Consider the following 22,965-nt stretch of genomic DNA (forward strand, 5'->3'; position numbering starts at 1 on the left):
ACTTAAGCTTCAAATAAAACATTTCAGCTATATACATTTTGAATAGAAATTGAAGGAAAACAATTTGTCCGTTTTTAGTATCAAAACCCATCAACAATGACCCAACCAAACATTACAGACAGCATAAGACATATCTTCACATCAACTACACACTAAGTTATTTGGCAGACACCGACCTTCTAGAAGCCCTTTCGAAAGCCTGCCCGCCCGACCACACACTTACCCAATTCGAATGAAAGACTTCTTCGTTGAAAATATGATTTAATGTTTATAAGGACGAGCTGTAACAAAGCCCTTCGATCAGCTCGAGGTAAGTCGTGTATGCTGTAAGAAGTAAAATGTAGACACAACGTACATTTACTCAAACTTTTACAACGTAACTCGTCTATAATGTATGGAAAAAAATACAAAGATATTTGGTCAGAGGTCTAATTCTTCTAAAATCATGTTTATTGTTTAATCATATTAATTAAACATCATCTGGAAAAAAACACAAGTTTATATTTATTACATTTCATTTGATACAAAAGTATTTCTTATCACACGAGCTTCTGTAAAATCAATTAAATGACATACATACGCTTGTACCCGAAGTGTATCGTTATATAACACTGGAATATGACTTCCAGTTTATTAAGGGCATTTTAATATGTGTATACCAAATAATCAGTTAGTTTACTCTTGTGTATGGCTTCCAGTTTGCAAAAAGCATTTTGAGATGTGTTATTTCAAATAATATTTGATTATTTTCTTAAGCAATTCAGTCAACGGTTCTGAAATTACTAAAACTGAAAGAATTTCCGATAATTACCATACATACAAAGCATTCGCATTATTTGTCTTTTCATGTAGACAAGGGAAAATGAGAGATAGGTTTGATCTTTACATTAATAGGTTTGAATTTACTCTGTCCTGCAATATGACATAAACATGGTACAGTAACACGACACAATTTTCTTTGTGCAAGATTGGTTGTCAACTCTGCTTCAGTGAGTCGATTGAGGATAGCCTTGATTTTTTGAGGATAGTGATTTATGTGTCGGAGCAATGAGTAGTTACAAGGCGCTGAAATGTTGCAGGTGAATTAATAATCCTTTATGGCATAAACGTGTACTAGCAGAAGTCATCAGGTATTAAAAAGGATGATATCGCATGAGCTCGGTCGTAGCATTGTAAACTAATTCTGATAAATACATTCTAAAACTATTTTTGGAGGGTAACATGGTTAATCTTATAAGTATCTATCATGTGTTTCTGGTACAATATTTACATTTTTAAAATAGTTTTCTTTACGCCGTATTGGTCAAGGAAGATAACTGACCCTTATTGAAGAAAAAGAATATGTAAGTTCAAATCAATACTTTATAATAACTTTTCTCAAAAACATTAAGTTCTTAAGTTATGGAAGCATGAGAGAAGAACTTTAAAGTACGTTTAATAACTTTACTTTTAAAAGGAATGTCTTCCTGTAACGGTTTTGCAGTCTTTGTCCGAGACTGATTGGTGTGTGTGTGTGTTTGTGTGTGTGTGTGTGTGTGTGCGTGTGTGCATGCGTGCGTGCGTGCGTGTGGGTTGTCACATTAGTTCATATCGCATGTGAAAGTATTGATCAAGGATGAGGACAATTATATAGAAAAAGCTGTCAGGAGTCTTTATTTAATACAAATCCATATTTAATGAGTTCAAGAAATGTGTTAGGAAGCAAGTCTTTGAACCTGCCTATTAACATATTTTCAAGACAAGTTAAATAGGTGTGTGTAACATATGACGACGAGTGTCAGATTATTTTCATCACATGTTTTTCCAGTACAAAATAGCAAAAATACTAACCTGTTTCACCTGCACTGCTGACACGCCGAATACCGCAAACTGACAAAGCAATGTCATTTCCTGCGATGCATGTTTTGTAGAAATGTAGTTCCCGGATAAAAATAAAATATATGTGTATATATATATGTCCGATCGTTTTAAATATTGCTTATAGGGCAATACAATATCCAGTAAGAATAAAAACATGAACACTAAGTATCTTATGAAATTTGCTTTCTTTTGAATGACTTGCAATGAGATGACACCATAATTTTGTAATAAGTTCGTGACGTCAATTCCTGTCTATATACAGAAAGTGACGATTGCTTGACGTTTTTGAAATAAATCTTTTTGGCAAAAATAAATAAGAAAAAAACGTATGACTATTATAGGAATATTACCAATTAAGCAATCATTGTTTCCAATAAAATTGTTTAAAAACATGCGGTGTTATATTACAATTGTGTAAATCAGAGAAATACGTATTGGTTTTACAAACCGGGAAAAAATGCATAGCATGTGATAAATAATTATATTCATGATAAGAACAAATTGGCATAAATCGTTACCTTCATTAGATGTACAAAAGAATCCCGTGTTTAAACGGTTTTCGAGAAATCCAACTTTTTATTCTTGTTTACAAAAAGTACATACGGTCCCAAGTTTATAATTAAAACATACTTAAATGTCTTCGATTTTGCCATATTCATTAAATATACCTGTCAATACACTAAAACTACAAAATCCTATTTAAGTAGTTGAGCTTCATGTGTGTGTCGAAAGAAGAAACTTACATGTGGACTTAAATATAAATTTAAACAAGAGGTGTTATCAGGAACATTATCCCCCCCCCCCTGAGCGCCAGGGAGGTACAGTTTTTAATCATGTTTAGTTGATGACTGATATTTGCAGATAAAAATGTATCCTCTTAGCAGCAGGAAATAAGTAAATATGACGTACATTTCAATGACGAATATGAGTTATGACCTTAAACTTTGACTCTATGGCCTCAAAATCTATAGGGGCCATCAACTGGTCACCCTCAAACTAAATGTCAAGTTGAGGGCCATGGGTACACGCATTGTCGTGTGATCACACATACAGACCTTTGCATTCAAAGTCACTGTGACCGTGACCTTTGACCCGATGACACCTTAATTCAAAAAGGGTCATCTTCTGGTCAGCCCCAACCCCAAGATCTAGATATGTGGGTAATCTTGTTCCCTCGAAGTGCCATTACGAGGGGTGTTCGGGAAGTTCGCGGAAAAATACGGTAATATGCAAATATGATCTTCTATTTCTCTGAAATTATATGTATGAGTAATTGAGCTATATTTTTATTTTTATTTTGAAAAGAAAATGTATATGATTACTGACACACGAAATAACTGTATACATGGCGACGCACTGATAGTAACCAGGGGCACGTACACATTTCCAACACTTCATGCGATAATAACCAAGGTTTTTATCACTCCATCAATGCCAAATTGCCCGCTAAAAGACGTCACATTACGTGCACATCTTGACGCCATTTCCTTAAAGTTAAAGTGACACTCTTATTCAAATTCCATACATACAAATGTTTAAAAAACATAAATTTTGAGTGATAAACCTTCAACTACTTACTTAATAATGCATTTATGGGGAATATTAATAAGTGATAACAAGTTTATAACCGTGTACTAAATAGCTGAAAATGCAAAAATATTAAATGATTGGTGAATGCTAAAAGATTTACTGTGATTTACTATCGTCTCAAAAGGAAGAAATACTGTGTTTTCTGCACCTTTCTTTCAAATTGAACGCATTATCCTTCATAAGATCCATTGTTTTTGACATTTATTAATCCGTTTTGGTAAAACATTTGTATTAAATAATGGTAAATCTTTTTTGGGAGTAATAGTGCATCTTTAAAATGTGAACGTTAAAGTCGCTTCCGTTAGGATCTGAATGTGTTTTAGCAACATCGTTCGCAAAATAACTGTAAAACTATGACGTCAAAGGGTGACGTTGAATTGCACAGTGTGGTAAAATTCTGTATTGGATTGAAGAAGACACTGCCCGAAACTCTGAAACTATAACTAAAACGTTGTCAACGCTATCATCTGGCGGGAAACCATTTGGCCTGTTTTCCTCAACAGAACATATACGTTTTCTAGTGGATTCTACTCTTGATTTCTGATTTCATTCAATCAGTGTGAGGAAAGACAACTCTGTAGAAGAGTACCTGAGATGCTCTATTTTCAGGCACCGGATTTCTTGCTGACGTTATAACCAATAATTTACACTGGACCCGGATCAGATCCAAGCGTCTAGATGGTCGAGATTTTCTAGTCACATGATTTTAAAATGGCGCGAGCCACAAAATTATTCCCCGAATAAGTTAATTTTGAATACTAGCTCCGGAGATGGGGTATGTAAAAATTTTTAATGCTATTTTTAATATTTATAATTTAATCTTATTGGAAAATAAGTAAACCTATTCATTGAAAAACATTAGCAATATTATTTGGCCCTATCACGGACCTATAAACTGTGGTTTATAGGTCCGTGGCCTAGTCTAAAATAATAGACGTGTTATACGGGATTCTTCCAATCCCTAACGTCTAAACGGGAATGTGCAAAAAACGGGGGTGTTTTAAAAATATTGAAATTGTTTTAAGTGAAGTATTTTATGGTTGAAATTGATCATAAAGAGTTATATTCATATTTTATCATGTAAGTGAAATGTTATTTTGCACTTAACAAGCATTTAATGCATTAAAACAAGTTGTTTACCTTTCCAATAAAACGAAAGTTGACTGACACAGAAAACAATTATGCGAAGGGGAACAACTCGATACAATCGTAATAACTCGGCCTCCTCCGACAAAGCTTCGAGATAGACCTCGTTGCACAATCGTAACAACTCGGCCATGGCCGAAATGTTCCGAGCGATTAAAACTGTGCCCTAAAGCCTTGCAGGTGCCCTTCATGTATATATCGCCTTATGTTTTGACAGAATGAAATGAAGAAAAGCCGTCAAACTCATAATTATAAGTTGGATATTTATTTTTTGTGTACGGAACTAATATAAAATAACATTATCTGGTAATATTTCTTGTTTTTATGATATTTTATAGACGCTATATGCTTTAACCCGGAATCCTGATCGGAACAACTACCCACTTTTGATACTAAACAATTTGTACGTGAAGGATTTGCCATATCAAAAATCTAAAAAAATCCGTCAACGTACAATTATTTGGACTAGTCCGTGGCCCTAATATTTTTATTCAATTTGAACAAGTCCAGTGTTTGACACTAAGACTTTTAGGGAAGGAATCCACCGGACTCCTTAATTCCAAAATCAAGGAGTCCGGCATAAAATCAAGGAGTCCAGGCTAATTAGAACATTTATTCAAATATATTGACTCAATGCTCCAGCTGGCCCTAAATAACAGGTTGGGACACCCACTTCCCTTTTCAAGTACCCGGCTGCCATTTTACTACACCCTGCTGTGCCCTTTTGTTTGCCAGTCAATGTCCAGAAATGAGTTATAAATGTACATACTTTTGACACTAACTTAAAGTTAACAGCTGAGGTAACAAACTCAAGTATTGAAAGAAGTAACATCACATTACATAAAAAGTAGAGTACTGGCCCTTGCAAGTGTCCCATAATGGCTAATTTAATTCACATCAAAAGTGTCATTTCTGACCTACCCCCTGGCTGGAGCACTGATGACTATATATTCAATGATTTCACAGAGCCTTTGGTATTTTATTTCTGAAGGGCAGATTTGTATTCTGAGAGCACATTTAAGTTATATATATATTTTATTAATTTTTTTCAAATAACATGAACATGACTGAAACTATTTATCTAATAGATTCTAATATGACTATTGCCATGAACTGACGATCTAGCATATAGAACCTTGGCCTCTTGTGAAGCAGCTTTGGAGCCATCAGATATAAGGGAATTGAATGGGGCATTATCAAATACTGAATTTTGTTTAATTGGAACATTCATCTGCAATCAGTGCAATGAGACACTGACATGCCTTATATGTTGTGCCAATGCTAACAGACTTTGCAATATAAGCTTGGTACATGGTAACATAGACTATGTAGGACTGTCCTTATTTCTGAATAATGATCAGCATCCATAAACAGAATGCACTACCTGTCAAAGATAGCTTTGTTCAGCTGAATTAACAAGCAGTCAGCTGGTGATTAACTTAATTATTTTTCCCTTTCTTGCATTTTCTTAGCTTATAACTTAGCTTATAATATTATCATGGCCCTTAAAAGTTTTTTGATGGCTTTCAATCGCACGTTAGAGCGCACAGTGACAAAGCTCCCTACAGTCAGGTACTCATATACAGATGTCAGTTCAAACATCAGCCAAGACAATTGCTTTAACCTTGCTTGCTGAATTTCCTTTCTCTATAAATTACAAACTCTTTATCTTTTTTTCTTTTTCAGTTCTTTTATTTTTCGCTGCCGGTGGCGAAATCTATTTTACCGTTGACATAAACTTTGTTTACATCCAAAATCAACGAGGAATATCTTTTGTAAACACCGTTGGACGGGTTTTATCGATTTAGTTACCATATTACAAATATTAAAATATACATGAATACCAGTCTATGACGTCACTTACAACTTTAAAGAGCGTCTAAATGATAACGATTTGACGAGTCGCAAAATATTTACATACGAGCTTTCGGATACTTTTAACCTTCGGATACGATTTGTGTACAATTGGATTTTGAAATGAAGGAGTCCGACGGACTGCCTAAACGGAAAATCTGGTAGTCCGAGCCGAATTTTAGGAGTCTCGGACTACCTGACTCCCGTTAGTGTCGAACGCTGACAAGGGACAAAATAGTGTTGTAGACAAATCAGTTGACCCATTAAATAGTCTAAAATAATAGACGTGTTATAAGGATTTGCCATATCAAAAATCTAAAAAAAATCCGTCAACGTACAATTATTTGGACTAACCCATTAAATAGACCATAACGCTATTTTGTTGTAAAAAATGGTTAACAAACTATGACAAATGATGGAAGAGGACAGCATGAGAGGCAATATGGTTTATGCTAACCCACGATTGACGCCATTTCCTAATGTATTGAATGGAACAACAAGATAATGTTGCAATGTAATACCTATATAGTATATACCTAGCAGTATGACATTATGCTTGTCTTGCCTGCTTACAAGTAAAGTGTTCTATCAGTTTGTCTACAGTTTGCAGACAAATGTGCCTTACTACTTGACAGTGGCTCCGTAATCTTGTTAACGTTAACCTCACTGAATTCTTAACCACTTAGTTTTTATATTTTTTCAGTGTGCAAGACTTGTCATGCCAAAATCATTGTGGGTTTGACCTGTTGCGCTGCTATGTGAGCCACACTATCGGGCCGAGTTACAACATGACTTTAACAGAAGGTGCTCTGTACTGCAGCTACAGAAATGTCATGCAACAGACACTTATCAGGTGTGTTTGCTAGCAGTCTTGAAATTAGACTTTTGGTACAACGAGCCTAAATCGTTATGTTAAGCTTTGCTACTTGGCTTGTTGCAAGCCAGGTGCAGTTGAGGGTTTTAACTAAAGAGTTATGGAAAGACCCTGTCCATATTTGGTTAAACCCTTCTGCCCTCACGGAGACCAACATGTGCATCCATCATATATTGTAATGCTGAGGGCTTCAGGGTTCGAATTTAACTTTGAGGAGCACGAGTGCATTTTGAGGCAACTCGCAAAATGAAAATTCAACTTGCAATTTTATTATTTGCTTTATTCCCTTATAATATTGTCTAATTAAAGTAGAAATTCACACCTAAGACATATTATGAATATTAAAAAGTGTCAATCTTGAGTGACTCGACTACTAGAACTTGTTGATGGCTTATTCTATTTGGGGGGTACGGAAAGACTCATCTGATGCTGGCAGCTTTTTGATAACAAAGCTGTTCAATAATTTGACATTGTTCACTTTGTATATTTACCCTCGACATCGGGTAATTTAATACCCATTCAACAAGCACGCTTCAGATTTCAGTCTGTAAGTATTATAATCAATAAATTTGAAATAAAAAAAGCAACAGTAAATGTAGCGTGGATACTTTGGACCATGAAATATATCGGTCGACGTAGTCTATTCATTTTGACAGTTGGGCGAAAATATATTCAAAGGACGATGGGGTTTACATATAGTGCGCAGAAGCGCTAAATTAAGCCAATGATTGAGCTAGGTGATTACGTCATTCGTATTCACTTTGTATAATGCACGCCTCAGAGCATCCCGGAAAGATTCGAGATAAAACTCGGCCTTTTCCATATTTGTTCTATTTTTGAAAACTTACTAGAGCGTGACTCCGTACTGTCTTCTTTATACTGGTAGTGTAAACATGCCACTAATAGGCTGTTTTTAAAACTGTTCCATATTTAGGTACTCCGAGGACGAAAATGGCAGTCCTTTATTGTGCGGTTACCCGGTAATAAAGTACTTTTCATGCAGATTGGTAGTACAATGTATCTTGAAAAATGCCATTTGTATCAACATGGACAATTTTGTAGTTGTGGTGCAAGTCTAACTGAAAATATTTCACAAATAATAGTGCCGAAAGTGTTCCGATTTAGGTACTCACCCAGTACATGTGTTTTGATCTCTACTTCTTCACTCTTCTGAATTAGCAGTCCCGTCACAGATTTATTTTTATTTTCTATCACTTCTAGATATATTTTGTTTACTTAAGATAAAAATTGATACACGTAGAGGCGTTTAATTTATAAACAAAATATGATTATGACATATTTTTTTTATTTTCTATATATATATATGTTGTCAGGTATGTCAAGGGGGCAATTGTTTTACTGATATTTATATTACAAATAGATAATTTCCATAATTCAAAGATTCATTATTAAATTCAAATGACTATGTCATTTCTGTTACAGAGAGAATTCCATCCGCACCTTGGGTTTATGTTGTGTACATTCTGGTAAAAGAGGGTATCCGCCTAAAGAAGGCGCTCATATTGCAACACGTAAGTCCAGTATGACAATTAGAATTAACTTGAATTGTCTTATTACTGTTAAGCTTGTCTATCTTTCTGAGAAATGGAAATATACAGGTATTACACTCTTGATGTTGTCAGCACTTCATTTTAACCTTGGCCAATAATTATATACATGTACACCCCAAAAGCACTAAAGATATTCCCATGAAGCTTAGTACACATGTCAGCAGTGACAATATAATATATTTCTAGCACACCGGATAGGCATTTCCAGTGACGTCAGCCGTGCTGGAAAATCCCATCTGGCATCCCCCCATGCCAGATGAGTCAAGCGCTGTGACGTAATACTTTTTATTTCTTTTATTATATACTTTAAGTAACTTCAATAGATGAGTTTCATAAACATTAACTTTGCAAAAATATATCTTCACAACAAATCGAAATAACCCTTCAAAGACTTGATATCAAAGGAACTTATTGACGTTGACAGTGAATAAAAATTACTGCGCGTCAGGACGTCAGTAAACATTATCGCACAGGCTTTTTGGTGAAATGTACAAAAATGAGCTTTTTTATACAGTTTCTTCACCAAAAAAAATAATTAAGGTATGCTAGAAAAAATATCTATCATGTGTAAGCCTCGTTACCAGGCAACGCAGGTGCCCTCGGGTCGGATTTTTCTTTCCGGAACGGGAACACATGACAGATATTATTAATATGGGCATGTGTAATAAGGACCATAACCCATTACTCATACTCTTTACTAATAGGTGTAATAAAGCCCTTGATCAACTTTTATAAGAATCATCCATTCCTGGTGCTCTTTTTAGAATAATCCATGAAAAACTCTTATTGCTAAGTTTTATCTTCAAATTTTGGTCAACATATAAACATATGCCCAATAACACATTAAGTTGAGTTATTGTCAAAGTTCGGTGTCGCCGGAATCGTTATGTAGACTGATTACTTCAGCCATATAGCTGAAAAACAATCTATATTATAATGTTATTAATTAGGTGATTTCATGTTGGCCTAGTTATTTGTCCGAGGTTAGCTGTATTTGCCTGAGCCCGAAAGGGTGTCAGTCTGCTTTTCTAGAGTTGACTTTGCTGATTTTGAAATGCATCCTTAAAGTGACATTGCACATACTTATGAATAAAGCACTGTACATTGTAAGGAAGCATGTCTTTTAGTCTTAATTTTGTTAATCGTTTACTAAAATGTCAAATGTCTCACCTTCGTTGTCCATTTTGTCGGTGTACAAAATCATAATAGTCGTAAAATCCACCAACAGGTTAAAAACAACTGTTATATCAAACCGTTCATTGTGGTTCAATCATTCAATTAGGTTCAAGTATTCCAAATAGAGTTATACCAAGCACAACAATTTCAAAACAGTCTGAAAAGGGAAAACAAAATGGCTACCTTTAAAAATAATTTCCAGCATATTTCTCCTATTAGGCCAGTTTGGTCAGCCAATGAAAATTGCCCATTTCTCAAATCCTATATTAGGCGAGTTTTGTAGCCAATCAAAATGGAGGAAACTCATATAAGCCGAGTTTGGTTGATATTGGCCGAGTTTGGTCGATATTGAGCGAGTTCTGGCATATATTGTCTGGTATTGGTACAGCAATTGTCTCTGTATCTCGTCAAATACGTAATGGTTGATTAATAATTTAGAATGAAACTTTGTACAAGTGTTTCCAGAGACAATACATCATGTTCAGCAAGTGCCATAACTCTGGCTTGAATGATTGTTAAGGTATGTACTATTTGAAGTCATGCAAAAACTATAACTTGGCCACATAACCACTAAAGATATTAACATGAAACTTTGTATAAATAGGCTCTGTGTTCTTTTTTTCCATTTAAAGCTGCTAATAGAAAATGGCAGATGAGGTATATGGTTGTGCTATTTTTCAAAATTCAGATAATAATGCAACAAGTGCTGGTTTTATCCAAAATATTCCTGCATGTTTGTACAGTTTTTCTCAGATCGCAGTGGATTTAATTAATCTGTCAAAGCATTTGATTAAGTTTTTATACTTTTCCAACTTTCCTTTCCTTTTTGCAGAAGGCGTGCTTAAAATCAAGTGGTAATCCACCTGCATATATATCTATAATCATATAGCATTGTATATACTTGGCAATCAATGGAAAGTTTTTACAGTCAAACCCTGAGGTCACAGCATATTTCCGGTTTGATTCCGGTACAAGATAAAATGGTAAAACTAAATGATTGGCCAATCCTAGAAATGATGATCTATTTTCAACTAAGCTCTAAAAAGTTTACCAAATCAAGTTCACTGAATTAGGCACATTGAATTTCCAATTTTTATTTGTCATCCGGTATGTGTCCATTTAAATTTATTTGCATATATTCTGCTTTTTCTAATGCGATTTGTTACTCGCATCATGGCCCTCTTGTTTATATTCAACATGTTATTCAAGTCAAGCCCTGTCAAATGCACACATTATTGCAACATACATGTAGTATGCTCTCCGTTACTGGAGGAATAAAACGTACTAGTATATATATGTTATATTCTTTATTCAATGTAAATTTCCATTACACAAACATATATTCATGTAGCTTTTATACTCACTTATTATCTGTCAGAGACATCGACCTACATTCGATATGGAAATCGATACATTGATTCGAATTAAAACCAGATTTGAAAAATAAATATGATTCATTTGTGTTATATAGTGTTAATATAATTACTCAAGAAAAAGACACATTACTAAATTTTATTTTGCATTACAAAGCATGTTTAAATTTATAGAGTTATTAAACTATGAAAATACTGCATGTCTAAGAAAACTAGTTTTATTATATAAACATGCCTTTAAATTACAATATTAGTTCATATATAACGCTGTAATGAGTAATGCTCAACTTTATTTACTTTTATGTATATATTGCATGCTCACATTTAACTGTTAATGCCATTCCATGTGTTTATGTTATTGTAACAACAATGAACAGTATATATGTTCAAGTTAATAATAACTGTTCTGTTCTGTTCTGTAAGTGAAAACAACATTATTCTGTACTTTTCACTCAATTTTGCTATACATGAAATAGTGCCAAACATCACAAATATATACATTATTCATTATTCAAAGGTCATTTATTTGGTATATTATAGTACACTTTAACTTTCTCCCTGTTAAATGGTCGAGTCCGGATCAAAGTAAACAGTTACTGATATCTACGACCCGTCTATTAATATTTAAGATTATAAGTATCTTCCATGGCCGAGAGTGTAAGATAGGTTCATTCCGACCCGAGCGTAGGGTGTTTTTATGGAAATGAGGTTTACCGAGGATGAACCTATCTTACACGAGCAGCTATGGAAGATGCTTTTTCTCCCACCTCAGTTAAACAAAATTAAGTAAAAATGTATTTTTTGCTGGAACTCTGTGCTTAGTGAAAATAATTGCGAACGAATATGCGATAATTCGTGGTTGTCATGGATATTCGCGCAGTGATTCAGAGTATGTAAATGGTCTGATCGGTCTTTAAATAGTTCTAAGAAGTGAGAAGCATTATTTCTTGAAAGGTGCGTGAAAACTGTTTTCTGGTGACATTTGAAGCGAGAAATAATTAACAAGCGTTCTAAATATTGCCACAAGACAAGGTTTCCATTATGCGCTACAGACGTCAGTCTTCAACAAGGGAGGTAATTACAATGTGGTGACCATTAAAAGAAGTTCCATACGGGCATTTTATCTTCGCCCATGGGCAAGATAAGAATTTCTAGCATGGTTAAATTAATGGATCTACTTATCTGAGGTAGGAGAAAATTTCTGAGCTCTATTGTATGGCTGATATCTAGGACCTGGCTATTAATATTTAAGATAATTTCTGAGCTCTATTGTATGAGCCTCAGGTATCAATATGGTGAGAAATTTGTAATTTGTGTTTATCTAAAAATGAGTTATTTGTGTATTTTCAGGCAGCGGATCTTGCCTTCTGTTTCATCTGCAGAACAACCATGCTGGCTTGCAAGGCTGGGAACATCAAGGCCGAGGGTGGCTTTATCACTGTGGGATTTAACTACTGGCGGGACGGACCAAAGAAGTTGCTAATCAACAAGAACTCTTAATGCCACTAGGAAGTAATGGAAAGACACATGAAACTACACTGACAGACTTAGGACATTGGAAATGTATTTAAGGTAGATTTATATACACTTCTCAAACACTACAATAGACAATTGAGTTAACTTGCATTACTTCCCTTTAATCATAAACTCTATTGCATGTATTGTTTTATATTATAAACTGATGTTGTACACTTTCATAGCATTGGACTTCACACAGTAAACAAGTAACCTTAACCTTGTGTTTTTGTACATATCACACCCATCCCCAGGAATATAACAATGTGCTTTATTTATTTATTTGCTAGACATATTGTTCATTTAGCAGAATTTAACTTGAGTAGATAAATATAGTCAAACAGTTATGTTTCTTGTTACTTGTAAGTGCTGGAAATTGAGTGTAAGGAAACAATGTTTAAATTTTACCCTCAAATATGGGGGGCAGGTGCCCCTCCCAACACCCACCCCATCCACAGCCCCAATATTCAATATGTTCCTGCACGCCTGATGAACTAATGCTACATTAAGACAAGCTGAAACTCAGACCTGTGTGTAGATAATTAAGGACTGTAATGCCATTAGGACTAATACATTAATTGAATCATTCACATACACCAATAACCAAAATGGAGTGCAGGGAATGCTCAACTCTGTTTGGCCTGTTTGAAGCGATGGTTTTGCCATATTTGGGCAGTGTTTTTTACAGTTGGATTATTATTATCAGTGTTCTCAATAAGAACCGGCTGCCAACCAAAATGGATGATTCAAATGGCAATTGGGCCGGTTAAAATTTGAAAAAAATAAATGAATTTTAAGTAAAATAAGTAGTAGCTATTTTGTTAAGTACTGTACTATTTGAGAAGGTTCAACCGCAACTGATTGAGAACCCTGATTATATTATAAATAGAAATTACTGCGTAGGAGATATGTTTCAAGTTCCAGATAGCTTTTGGACATTATAACTTTTTTAGTTTGTTTGCAGTATATAAGTCACAATTTTTTTAAAATGGCGGATACATCATTATTCTAAAATACTAAGTATAAGCCATGGAGTAGGCATAACCATCAAATGTCAACTGAGATGTTATAGGTTTAATCTAATTTTATGAACCAAGAGTGAGCATATTTTTCATTGAAATACTGTAACATTCAAAATATTAATATTCATTGAAGTGTTTAACAAAACTGAACAAAATTAAGATAATAAAAAGCAGTTCTGACAACATTTAACTGCTGCTTTAAGCCATTTTGTGAAATAAGATATTGATATTAAAACACTTATTATAATTGACAAAATGATGGAGGAGAACAGCTTATAAGACCCACTCAAAGCGAGAGACGGTGTGGTTAATGTTGACAATATAACACGGTGAAATCTAACAGTGTTGCCTCTAATGCTTCTGATGATGAAAGTCATAAACATTCTGAGGAAAAACATTTTTACTATTTTGTTTTAGGTCTAAACTTGAGCCTTTTTTACAGGAAGATCCTTGGGTGGACATTTGCAAGGCCCTGCTTTCCACAAAGAACAAAGCTGCCAAGATAAACTTGGCTCTTCGGATGTGTGCAACTAAAAATCTTCCAATGATGATGTGTTGTCAGGTAACAAGTACAGGATGACAGCATGAAAATAGTCTGAACTTTTTTCCTCAAAATACAGAAGTTTTAAAAGGTTTTAATTTAAGATAAGAAAATGTGTGTACTGAATGAACTTGGTATATAGCAATCTCAAATTAATAGGAATTTCAATTGGTAAGAATGGCGTAATTCAGATGTGCCAAAACTGGAAATTTCACAAATGAAAAATCATTGCTTTATGCATTGCAGCATTTCTAGTTTCAAAGATTAATACTTCTTTCACATGTGTATATTGTTTGGCTTTGCGGTGCTCTTGTTAGGCTGTAAGTCTGTGTCAAAAGTGTACCTTTCTTATGTAGAATGAATGTCATGTATTTTATGGACTCTTATATGACCAGAATAATCAATAATTTCAGTTGAAGCTTCTGTTTAGATGTCATCAATGGGAAGGTTGATGGTTTTACCAGAAAGTACATGATTTTGACAAACTGCCAACAAGAGCTTCAAAGGGAAAACCTCCCTATGTGTACAAGGTAAATATTGGAAGTCGATGTATTTCTATGCCCCCCTTCAAAAAGAGGGGGTATATATTGCTTTGCACATGTTTGTTGGTCTGTCGGTCGGTATGTCGGTCGGTCCGTCCGTCGAATGACCAAAGCTTGTCTGAGTGATAACTCGACAATTCCTGGACCCATGGTTATCAAACTTGATATGGAGGCTGGGCCTGGCCAGCAGATAACCCCTATTGATTTAAGGGGTCAGTGGGTGAAAGGTCAAGGTCACAGTGACCTTGAATGGGAAAAGGTTGTCTGAATGATTACTTGACAATGCCTGCACCCATGGCCCTCAAACTTGACTTGGAGGTTTGGCCTGACCAGTAGATGACCACGTTTGATTTTATGGGTCATCGGGTCAAAGGTCAAGGTCACAGAGACCTTAAACGCAAAAAGGGGGGGTGATCAGTAGATGACCTTTATTGATTTTGAGGTCAAAAAGTCAAAGGTCAATGTCACAACTCATATTGGTCATTATACTTTACGTCATATTTACTTATTCCCTGCTGCTAAGAGGATACAGGTTTATCTGAAAATATCAGTCATCATCTGAACATGATTAAAAACTGTACCTACTTTGAATGTTCATAATCTTAAAATTGCCTCAAAGGCATCCAATGTCATTGACATATCAGCTGGCTGCTGTCATTTCAGTCATTCAATTGTCCAAATATTCCTTACAACATGGCGCTCAGGGGGGACATAATGTTTAACAAACATCTCTTGTATTACAGTATAATTGAAGGTGCAGTTAGTTTTGTTGTCCAATGAGGTTTATCTTGGGATTTGGTGTCAGTTTAGCAGATACAAGAACAAATCTAAATCCACATTAAAGATTCTGAATAGTTTTAACTCGATAACATGAGAGAAAGAATTGTTTATTTTTTATTGTGTTTGTGTGACAGGGTGCTTTTTCTGACCAATTTAAGGCGGCACTTTAGCCTCATTTCCAGGTAAAAATACAACAAGGGGTCACGATTGATCAACAACAACAACAACAAAATGGCCAACTTCCTGTTTTGCTTTAAAAAAAATCTCCTCTTAAACTACCAGTCCAAATTCACTGAAACTGTGTAGGAAGCTTCATTGCATGACCCTCTACAAAACTACAAGAAGGCATTGAGATTGATCAACAACAACAAAAACAAAATGGCCAACTTACTGTTTTGCCCTAAAAATTATCTCAACTACCAGGCCAAATTCAATGAAACTTTACAGGTAGCTTCATTGCATGACCCTTTACAAATATTAAACAAAGCATGGTCATCAGTAAAGATATGTATAAATTGCAATAATTTGATTTATACTATATCACAGAGTTGGCCCTTTGCTTAGGTGAGCGTTTTAGGGCCATCATGGCCCTCTTGTTTTTTATATGACATCAATTGGAGAAGTTTGTGAGAAACATATCATTGTGATGTCATCTTTGCGATTTCATTTCATCACATGATATTTCATAGAAAAGCATAAAAGAAATTTACATTGTGTTTATTCTTGTGCCTTTGCCAAACGGATTTGCCTTACTGATTCTGATTAAGATACAAGGCCTGCTACAAGACTGAAAAAGTATTAATTAATCTGAATATTTATCCTTTAATGTGTCGTTTACTAGGGGTCCCTCCAGCTCTCAACAATGGGTTCCTTAAGAGAGTGCAGCAGTTTTTCAAAAATTCAATAAAAGAGGATGAGTTTACTGTAACAGAAACTACATGAATGTTGTTTAAATTATTGTTATTGATATTGTTAAAATATCATGTTATTCACACAAGTTATTTTCACTGCAGTGATTTTGTTTCAATTTTGAGAATTTCACTGATCTTTACAGATATTGGTTCATGTATAGCATATTAACAGACACGCAGCGTTCACTTTCAATTGCAGGATTTTGTTTTTTTTTAAAAGTCTTCACGACAATGATGTCACACAAGTTTCCAATTTACACTAATTAAAACGACATATTGTTTTTAATATTTAGCTTAAAAGAAACAGGTTTGTTTAATTTCTGTGTAACCTAAAAAAATAGTTTACTCGTGATCAGAGAAAATCATGATTTCTCTTGTGATTGTGCTACTCTTGAAAGTGCTTCTATGATTACTTGTTGGAATACAATGAAAAATCCCCAAATATTCTCTTTATCTTTTGTTCTAAACTATTTTTATAATATGTTCATTACCTTTCTATTAAATGAAAGAACTCTTTAACTGCTTGTTTGACTGTAAGCACTTACTGAATTCATGCATAAAGGTTAGGACATACATGTATATACAAAATGAAATACATTTTTAAATGGTGTATTTTTACTTTCCATGGATGTAAAAACGATAAAGCAATGTATGACATTTGATTTTATGATTCTACGTGTTTCATTTCATTGAATATTTTAGAAGCAGTTTCAAAGTTATTCAGTCATGTAGAATTTTATAATTATACATACATATGATTTATATATATGAGAAATTATGAAATTAGTAATTAATCATGTGTTATTTCAGTGTTGATGGTGTTTATCGTGACGGTGCACTGCTAGTTTGCCATCTGTGTGTGCCACAATGCTCGGAGAAGCAGCCCCTCCTACTGGGTGGATACCCGTCGGGAATCTACAGCACTTACACCATCTCCTGCAGGACAACGATGACGATGATGAACTCTGATCTTATGATCTGTTGTTAATTATTTAAAAGGCTGTTTAGAATTCATGTTTGAGTTTTGTTTTTTCAAACATGTAGTGTTTTTTGAAAGATAAAAAAGTTACGTGATGTCAAAGCCTCGTTGTTGTTGGCTTCTTTTTCAGGCCAAAGTTTTATGTTAATTGTTCTAGTCCTAACTTAAAATGATATTAACAGGAAACTTGGTACGTGTTATCAGTGCAAAGTTATTCCTCCTGATGAACTCAGAGGAAAATAGATGAGCATATTTGTGGTGCTATATTGATAGATCATCTATATTGATGGATTAACAACCAAATGCATTACAGTTTAAACTAAAAACTGTCACTGAAAGTGCTACCCACTAAACATGAAATGTATTCATTCCAATTAGGACTAAAATCAAGTGCATTTTGCAGAAATGTAAGGGACATGTACAGTATGCATCATTTTAAGCTCGTCTGTTTTAGCATAAAACAGTTGAGGTTTTGTCATTGCCTTGGTGTTGTTATCAGCGGATATGTTGTGCAGAAACTTTACCCTTGGCCATACTTCCCAAACCATTGAAGACAATCCAAAGTCTTTTCACATGTATAGCAAGGCCCATAACTCTGGCTTTAATAACTGTTGAGTTATGCCCCTTGTTTGTCTGAAAATCACCAACAGACAAACATTGGGTTGGTGTCACTGCTTCTTGTTAAAATTGTTGTTATAAATTATTTTGGGGTATTTATTTTGGTAATAATTTCATTGCTTTGATGTTCCTGTACCCGATTGAACATGTGTCTAGAGTATGGTTTCCTCTCTAGGAGATTGAATCTCCTAATTTGGTGTGTTATATACATATAATACAAATTCAAAATATTGGACCACTTCAGAACTTTGTTAAAGTTAACAATGTGGTTAATGCCTTTGTTGTTAACCTTTAAAGGTGAAGTATTTGATATCATGCTCATAAATTTAAATGAAATAAGTACACCTGAAACAGATGTTAAAATATATCCATGAAATTTGCACAGCTGTTAAAATTAGAAAGTTTACAACATGATGTTAACAAGGTTGTTAAAATTAACAAAGTTCTGAACAAATAGCCGATTATTTTAATACTTCGGCAAAACATTGTATGAAGTTTTATTCTTAGAAGCCATCTTCAGAGTATATAATAATTGATGCTTTTTATATATGTTAATTTTCATGAAAAATAGGATCTAAGTACTATTACCACTTTTATTGTACACTAGCATGCCACATATTATGCTCTTTTGTAGGACATTGTTGATTCAATTTTAAGAACTTTTATTACCTACTATTTATTGAGTGTTTTAATTATTTAAATGAATTATTGTTTATATGATTATCATGCAATGACTTATTTGTATTTTTGCATATATATATCTAGCACAATATTATCAAATTTACCAACTTAGATTGACTTTGATATTGCTGTAAAAACATTTAGTTGCATAAGACTTTCAATTGATACAGTATAAAGGACATTTGAAATGTCTGTCTGATGTTTGCCTGCCTGTCTGTCTGCCTGCCTGTGTCTGATGTCTGCCTGCCTGTGTCTATGACTTGTCGATGTGTGTTTGTATGTCTGTCTGTCTGTCTATCTGCCTGATGTCTATCATATTTTGTCTGCCTGTGTCTGATACCTGTCTGATGTCTGCCTGCCTGTGTCTATGACTTGTCGATGTTTGTTTGTATGTCTGTCTGTCTATCTGCCTGATGTCTATCATATTTTGCCAGTCTGTCTGCTATCTGTCTTTCGATGTTTGTTTTATTCCTGCCAGTCTGTCTGATGTGTGCCTGTCTGTGTCTGATATATGTCTGTCAGATGCCTGCCTGTGACTGGTAACTGTCTGTCTGTCTGTCTATTTGTACTTCTGATTGATTATATGTGTTGATGATATGATCAATAATGTATTATGTCTGAAAGCAAATACCTTTCTTGTAACTATGATACCAAATTATTAACCAAATGTCCAAAAATAAATGAAATAAAGGATTTTGCTTGTCTTAAGATTAAATAAAATTGTTATTTGACTGTAAAGTTCTTTTAAATTTTGTTATTGTATCCAGTAAATGACACATTAAGAAATTATCAAGCTGATTATATTTTGGGTCTTACTACCTTAATTAAGTTATCTCCCTTTAACCATGATTGGTCTTGTTCGGGCCATATCTTGGAAATTACTAAAACGATTAAAATGAAACTTCAAATATAGATATATGGCAATGAGAGGAATTGCAGTGGACAAGAACCATAATCCTGCCCTGCATATTTATAAGTAACCTCCCTTTACCTGATATTTAAAAAAATGGGTACTTGTCCAGACCATATCTTGGAAAATACTAAATTGATTCATATGAAACTTGAAATGAAGATAGGTGGCAAAATGAGGAATAGCATAAACAAAGAACCATAATCATGCCCTGCATTTTTTAGTTATTCCTTACCGTTTATGAAAATCTGATGTCCGGGCCATATTTTGGATATTTAAGAATTTCCATAACTGCTTTTTTATTTCATTTCTTGAAAAATACTTTTATATTTAATTCTTATACCTGCCCATATCTTCGTTCCATGTCATGGATTCTTCCAACTGTGTATAATAATGCTACAACAATTTACCTTCTACGAGCAAATTGTATTACAATTTCTGCCATTTCATAAAAAATCTGCGTATGAAGAGCATCGCTTCCAGCAATATTCTTGTAAAAACAAAGTTGTCCTTTTTAGCTCGGCCATTTGAAGAATAAGGTGGCTTTACTACTTGCTCCAGTATCGGCGTTCAGTAATGGTTTTAGGGCAAGTTGGCATTTTCACTTGCAACTCCGATGCCCTTCATTTTATTAACTTAATACTTCACACAGTTGTTAAGGACCATCACACAATCATGGCACATAGTGTCTGGTTTAAGTTTTAGAGCAAGTTGGAATTTTTTAATATCTTCTATGACCTTCATTCAATTGAATTAATACTTCACATTGTTTAAGGTCATCACACAATTATGTTACATAACTCCATAATATCCTTAATACAAATTAAGGCCCTTGATCAACTGACTTTCTTAGAAAGTTTTGTTTAAGTTTTTGAGCAACTTTATTTTTACTGAGATCTTAAATACCAATCATTCCATCTACTTCATACATAGAACCATCACATAATTAGGTTACATAACTCTATATTAACCTTATTACAAATTGTAGCCCTTGATTAAATTCTTTTTTGATTGCTTTTGGTGGCACATTTTTTATTTTACCAAAGTGAAACCTGGGTATTAGAATGACGTACGTCGTTGTTCGAGCAGGCCGCTGGGAGGGCTGTGTAAAACTAACTATGATTTCGAATAATAATATTTGATAAAACGGGAAAAAAATCTCGTAATTGCCGTTTTATTTGTTATTTTCAGTACGATAAGAGGGACGAAAAAATAGAAAAACAAAGAAATTGAGTACGAATAAGATCAGGTTTTAGTACGACGTCATTCATTGGTCGGTGAAAGGCAATTGACACCAATGATAAGGCTTCTAGCATACATATGACATCAGGATGATTGCGTTGACTTCCGTTTATTTCCGCATTCATTTTCTAGTAAAAGGCAGTGTATTCTAGGAAAAAATAGATTGATAGGTGAGTAAAACATGCTAGGAACATCATTTTATACATTCTTCAATATATTTTGACCGTTTTGTGTTAATGTCAATGAAGTTTTTTACGTTTATACTCAACCTACTACACCCTACAAGTGGGTGGGGGTAAAATAACAAATAATGTAAAACATAGTTTTTCTAGCTGTTGTCAAATGCATAAAATACATGTCGATTGTTATGAATTATGTATAAGATTGTTGTTTATTGGGGTTGTTTTAAATTTAATAAATGATATATTGCCATTTGTGTATGATGGGTAAATTATGCAACTATTGCATGGGCAGTGCATTTATGATGATAAAGGTATTTGTTTCATTTCAGAGATGTCCATTCTGGTTCTTAAAGTCCTCTGACTTGCTGCTGAAGAGGAGAAGGCAGTTGATACTAATGATGTGCTTTAATCTTCTACTATCAGTGGTTGTACAAGATGTCTTGATAAAGAGGGTGAAGCTGTCCATGTCTTCCTATTGTTTTTGCAAAACACAAGACACATATTCGGTTCAAGAACAGACCTACAATAAATGAATTGTGATCAATGTGAATGAAAACTATCCTTGACTGCAAGCACTAAAGAAATACACACAAGTGCATACATACATACATTTGGAACAAAAATTAAGACGTCTATATAAAACTGAGAGTATGACACAGGATGTGAAACAACATTTCAAATGCTAAAAACGGTCCAACTAGAGATTTTCATAGAGTATCATGGCTGTTTAACCCTTGCAAAATTAGCTTTTAAAGGGTCTGTGTATACTGAAGACATTGTTACTGTTTTATATAACGTTTTATCTAATCTTATTATTAAATTGTAAAAATTAGTAATTAATATTTTTGTCCAGTGTCTGTTTAACTCTCGTGGTTTTTGAAGACATAAAAAATCCAGGTTATGTTTTTGGGCAAGAACTGGCCGCCTGGTTAAATCTGTTGGTTACTAAAGAGCACCGTGCTAGTGTACCTGCAGTCCTCGATTCGAGCCCCACAGCCGAAGCACATTTTCCTTACATGTTACTTTAGTATTGTAATAGTAAAAACGCATAGGTGTTGTCAGTGTAGGCATTGTTGTGCAAAACATAAACCTTGGTCATAATTAAGAAACACAGTATTAATATTCAAATGAAACTTGGTACACATGTAGCCAGAAACAATACACTCATGTATGGCAAGACCATACATGATATTTCAAGACAAATGATTCAAAATACCTGCCTAAATTTTCGTTACTGAGTTTAAGCATTAAAGATGCGGGTCTCCAGTTTAAAGGTTAAGGTCAACTGCAACCTACCATTAGGTACCAAGAGATCTAATTACACCTAATGACGCATATTAAATTGCTGCAAAATACCATTCAATGATGCAATTAACTTATTCATTTTGATGAGAATCAGCATATGATAGCCACCATGAACTTTGATTTGTTTGCTGTGCAAACTTTATGACAAAACGTTCATTTCTGAAGGAAATGTCTGATTCTATCATTACAAATTATTGAAAAAACAAACCTTGCTTTGATAAAATACTTATAATGAATAAAATCATTGTCCGTATAGTACAGTTTCAGTACCAAGTGAACATTCAAATGAGTTC

At 34.2% G+C, this 22,965-nt stretch overlaps 1 long non-coding RNA gene across 3 annotated transcripts; it reads left to right on the plus strand.

The window, feature by feature from the left end:
• The first annotated feature begins 4,109 nt into the window (after positions 1-4,109).
• Positions 4,110-22,467, plus strand: LOC128236716 (uncharacterized). Of its 3 annotated transcripts, XR_008261421.1 has the most exons (9): positions 4,110-4,225; positions 7,154-7,303; positions 8,768-8,856; positions 9,082-9,170; positions 12,795-13,016; positions 14,424-14,543; positions 14,936-15,052; positions 17,566-21,355; positions 21,697-22,467. It is a non-coding gene; the product is annotated as an uncharacterized LOC128236716 (long non-coding RNA). The 3 variants fall into 3 exon arrangements; XR_008261419.1 differs by lacking the exon at positions 9,082-9,170; XR_008261420.1 differs by lacking the exons at positions 4,110-4,225; positions 9,082-9,170 and adding an exon at positions 6,671-6,964.
• Positions 22,468-22,965: the final 498 nt, after the last annotated feature.

Source organism: Mya arenaria, chromosome 6 (genome assembly GCF_026914265.1).
Source record: "Mya arenaria isolate MELC-2E11 chromosome 6, ASM2691426v1".
NCBI lineage: Eukaryota > Metazoa > Mollusca > Bivalvia > Myida > Myidae > Mya > Mya arenaria.